The 4842-nt window shown below is 41.0% G+C and overlaps 2 pseudogenes; both read left to right on the top strand.

Annotated features, from left to right (window-relative positions):
* Window positions 1–1548: 1548 nt before the first annotated feature.
* Window positions 1549–2238, top strand: LOC146492974 (uncharacterized; annotated as a pseudogene).
* Window positions 2239–2489: 251 nt separating this feature from the next.
* Window positions 2490–4315, top strand: LOC146492973 (E3 SUMO-protein ligase ZBED1-like; annotated as a pseudogene).
* The last annotated feature ends 527 nt before the right edge of the window (window positions 4316–4842 follow it).

The following is a 4842-nucleotide window of genomic DNA, read 5'->3' as shown; positions in this document are numbered from 1 at the left end:
GTAGTTAGAATGACTCGGGGGTGTTGATTCATTTAAACTAACATAATCATCCTGCTGCAACCAGGTTTCTGTAAGGCAGAGTAAATCAATTTGTTGATCAATTATTAAGTCATGTACTAACAGAGACTTGGAGGAGAGAGACCTAATATTTAATAATCCACATTTCACTGTTTTACTCTTTGGTTCAGATGTGGATACTGTATTGTTCTTTCTTTGTAAATGTTTAAGTTGTTTGTTGCTGGTTTTTAGTTTGTTTTTTGTCTTTTTGGAAGCAGACACAAGTCTCTGTGGAGATGGGTTTTTGGGGGGGTAGCAGGAGGAGAGAAGCTGCAGAGAGGCGTGTAAGACTGCAACTCTGCTTCCTGGTCCCAACTCTGGATAGTCATGTTTTGAGGGGTTTAATAAATTTGTCGATATTTCTAGAAATGAGAGCTGCTCCATCCAAAGTGGGATGGATGCCATCTCTCCTAACAAGACCAGGTTTCCTCCAGAAGGTTTGCCAATTATCTATGAAGCCCACATCGTTTCTGGGACACCACTCAGACAGCCAGCAATTTAAGGAGAACATGCGGCTAAACATGTCACTCCTGGTCTGATTGGGGAGGGGACCAGAGAAAACTACAGAGTCCGACATTGTTTTGGCAAAGTTGCACACCGATTCAATATTGATTTTAGTGACCTCCGATTGGCGTAACCGGGTGTCATTACTGCCGACGTGAATTATGATTTTATTGAATTTACGTTTACCCTTAGCCAGCAGTTTTAAATTTCCTTCAATGTCGCCTGCTCTGGCCCCTGGAAGACAATTGACTATGGTTGCCGGTGTCTCTAGCTTCACATGTCTGAGAACAGAATCACCAATTACCAGAGTTTGACCCCCAGCGGGTGTGTCACCGAGTGGGGAAAAACGGTTAGACACATGAATGGGTTGGTGGTGTACCTGGGGCTTCTGTTTAGGACTACGCTTCCTCCTCACCGTTACCCAGCCGTCTTTCCCCAGCTGCTTGGGATCTGCCGGGGAACAGCTAGCGGGGCCTACGCTATCTTCGGCTGCACCGGCTACAGGGGCCTGGCTAGCTAAGGGTGAGAGCAGGGTGCAAAGCCGAGTCTCCAGTTCAGTATTCCTGGCCTCCAGAGCTGCAAATATGCTACATTTGTTACAGATATCATTACTGCTAAAGGAGGCCGAGGAGTAACTAAACATCTGACACAATGAGCAAGAAAGTGCAGAAGGGACAGGTGAAGTAGCCATGGTGCTAACGGGTCGGCTACGAGCTAAGCTAGCAAAACAGTACAGAGACAGTGAGTGAATACTTTGGCTATAAATTAGGTAGTGAGTACACAGAAAGTGTGCTTCGGATGAAGCACGTGAAGATTATACTGTGAAAAAAGAATGTATTTAAAAGTTGTTAATTAAACTGCTAAGCAAATAAGCTACTCAGAAACACCACTGTGTTTGAGCAGGAACAGGAAGCGATACTATACCACAGAGCGAGCGAACACCAAGTGACAGCGCAAGTCAAAAACACTTTCTCTTTATAAATTTCGCTTTTTCTTTTTTTTTTTAATTCAAGGAGATGTCCTCTGCCCTTAATCCGAGGTATCAGCCCCCATCCAGGGATGATCTATCCAACACACTTATACCTGCTTGGCATTGCGTGGAGAAAAGCAACCTCATCCAGAATTTGGCACAGGTTAACAAGGTCGCTATCACCTGTGATGGATGGACCCGTATTGCTCAGGACCATTTCCTCACAGTGACTGTCCACTACATCTACAAAGGCAAAATGAAGCAGAATGTGCTCAGCACTGAAGCAGTTTATGAGTCACAAACAGGTCCAGTTGTCGCTAAAGAAAAATATCAAACGTTGTTGAGCAATTTCACTTGGGAGGGAAAATAGTTGCTGCCACTGTAGACATGGATGTTGCTTTGAACAATTTGGAATCTTTAAAAGTGGGATGCTTTGCTCATACGCTCAACCTGGCCGCACAAAAGGTGTATGACATTCCTGCAGTTTCCAGCTGTGTGCCAAAATCCGTTCAGTTGTGGTGTGGCTCAAACGTTCATCCTTGAGCAAAACTGTGCTCAGAGAAAAGCAGCAAATCCTGGGTAAGTATCGCATGCAGTTACATATCAAGTATTGTTATTCATATTACCTTTTTTATAGTAATTTAAAATATGTTTGTGTCTATCTGTGCTTTAGATTTGCCAGAGCACAATGTCATTCTTGACGTTAAGACGTGCTGGAATTCTCTCTTCCTGATGGTGGAGAGATTTATGGAGCAGTTTGATGCAATCCAGGCAGCTGCTCTGGATCAATGGCTGAGGAAGCCTACGGAGAAGGACAAGTGAGTGAATGACATGAGCATCACTTGCAAGAGCTAAATTTAGTCAGTTACCTTTAACATTGTGAATATTTTTCAACAGGCTAGAAAGGTTCACACACACTGATTTAATCAAAGCAGAGGAGTTTATTAAGTACACGCAAGGCCTGTACACGTTAACCATGTGTGTGTCAAGTGACAAGTCACCCACATGCAGTCAAATCATCCCCATCCTGGCCAAGCTGGAGGCACATTTCAGACGATGTGATGAAGACAGTGTTTTCACCTCTTCAATAAAAGAGAAAGTCTGGGGTAGTCTGCAGAAAAGATAACAGGTATTTGCAGACAATATCAATGCGCATGAAAAATAGGGTTACCTTTTTCAGTATCAGCTCCTATGTTATATCTTGTTTTACTTAAGGGATGAAAACCTTCAGAAATTTCTGAAGGAGGCCACGATGATGGACCCACGTTTTAAAGGCAGGCTAGGTGGTGAGGCAGCTACTGACATCTGGGACAGGTTGGAGAAGGCAGCAGTTGCAAATGCCACAGCAAATGCCACAGCAAATGCCAGAGAGCTTCAACAGGCTGCTTCTCAAGCGGGTAGAGTCCCCTCAATCACAGAGCAGGTACAGAAGGAGCTTGAAATATACAAAAGACTGCCAGGAATTACCTCTGGACAAGACCCTGTGGCCTGGTGGTGGCGTAAGAGGGATACACTCCCCAATTTATCTGCCCTGTCAGAAAAATACTTGTGTGTCCCAGCCTCATCAATGCCTTCTGAAAGAGTTTTCTCTTGTGCTGGGCATGCCATCAGCCAAGAGCGATGCCGTATAGCTCCAGAAAAGGCTAATATGATGATCTTTTTGCAAAAAAAACTGCTAAACATGACAGGTTTCATGACAAAGTTTGTGTTTTCAATTGTTTAAGCACTGGTTCCAACCAAAGAAGTTGTGTTTTATTGACAGAAAGGGCTAACTTTGTTATCATTTTGCCTAAAAATAAATTACTGGGAAAAATAAAAACACAAGAGGTTTTTGGACAAAGTTTGTGTTCTTTATTCTTTAAGCACCGGTTCGAGCACCTTTTAAGCACCAGCACCGTTTCAAAAGTACCGTTTTGGCACCGGTATCGGATAAAACCTAAACGATACCCATCCCTAGACACCAGGGGTTAAGAAACCAACTTTGCTCCACGGGAACATCTTAAACACCTATATTTTTTAGCATTTATTTATGTATAACACCTTTAAAAAAAGATTTTTCCATTGTTTTAATTTCAGAAGAACATCTAATTTCTATTTAATAACAAGCTGAATAATACCTGATATATTATGATGCCATAATGCTGCCTAGCAACCACCTAACAACTTGTTAAAATTAACCATTTAAAGCATATAAACAATATCGACCAACCCACTTTTTCCATTTCTCAATGTGATTAAGTGTATAAATTTGCAGAATACTGTAGCATAGGCATGGACTAGTAATGACAATAAATACAGAAGTAAAAAACTGAAACTATTAATTCTATTGAGTCATTATTTAATTAGCTATTTAGCTATGCCTGTATTTAACTACAGTTTACTTAGCCAAAGAACTACCAAAAGAAAAAGATCATAAAATATGTCACAGATATTAAATTTGTGCCATCACAGTTTAGTGGGTAAAGAATGTGTGACAGAATCAGACCACAGAAAAAGGATGGAAAAGGTTACCTAATTAAAAGTAAAGAGGGAAAAATCAGCTAATGAAAAAATAGAATAGAAATGATCAGTACAGGTTTATGAAGGCAAGCAAACTGCTTATTTTCCTCAGAATGAATTCTGATGGCTCAGACTGAACACACATATAGTCCCACTGCTTGTTAAAAATCACGCACTGAAATGCAGAAACGGCTGTAACTTTAACGCTTTTTTGTGCATTAGGCTTATTTTTGTCAAGCATCATATTAATGTAATCAAAGCGAGAGGAGAAAATTATAGAATTTTTGCTGGAACTAGTGATCTCCTAACTACCACTGTGCCTTCCTAATCGCTGGGTTATGGCTGCAGTTACTTCCTGAATACTATTATTTCACCCTAACAAACTACAAATGACCCTTCAGTAACAGAAAAAATACAGAAAAATTGAACAGACCTTTGTTGAGTGGGACAGGGTAAAAAAAGGGACCAGTTCAACGTCAGTAAGAAAAAATTCCTTTAATGTTACAGTGTTTAATTTTTTCTCAAACAGCAACAAAGCATCAGTAGAGTAAAAAGTTAAGCAAAGAGAAAGAGAGATGAGAATTTAAATAAAAATCAGTCAGAATATAAAGCAGAGAAAGGTATTTTATCACAACGTGTCCCAGGAGTCCCTCTTTCTCTGTCACTTTTTAGTGTGGTGCACTGGGACCTTTTGGCTGAGCACAGGAGTGTTACAGAGCTCCATAGGGAATGCATTTCTTGGTCGCAAATGCGTACACACACAAAAAAGAGCTAACATATAGCATCCAGAGTAGGGTGGAAATGTATTCAAA

This window comes from Neolamprologus multifasciatus, chromosome 22 (genome assembly GCF_963576455.1).
Source record: "Neolamprologus multifasciatus chromosome 22, fNeoMul1.2, whole genome shotgun sequence".
NCBI classification, from domain to species: Eukaryota; Metazoa; Chordata; class Actinopteri; order Cichliformes; family Cichlidae; genus Neolamprologus; species Neolamprologus multifasciatus.
This window is presented reverse-complemented; position numbering and strand designations above follow the sequence as displayed.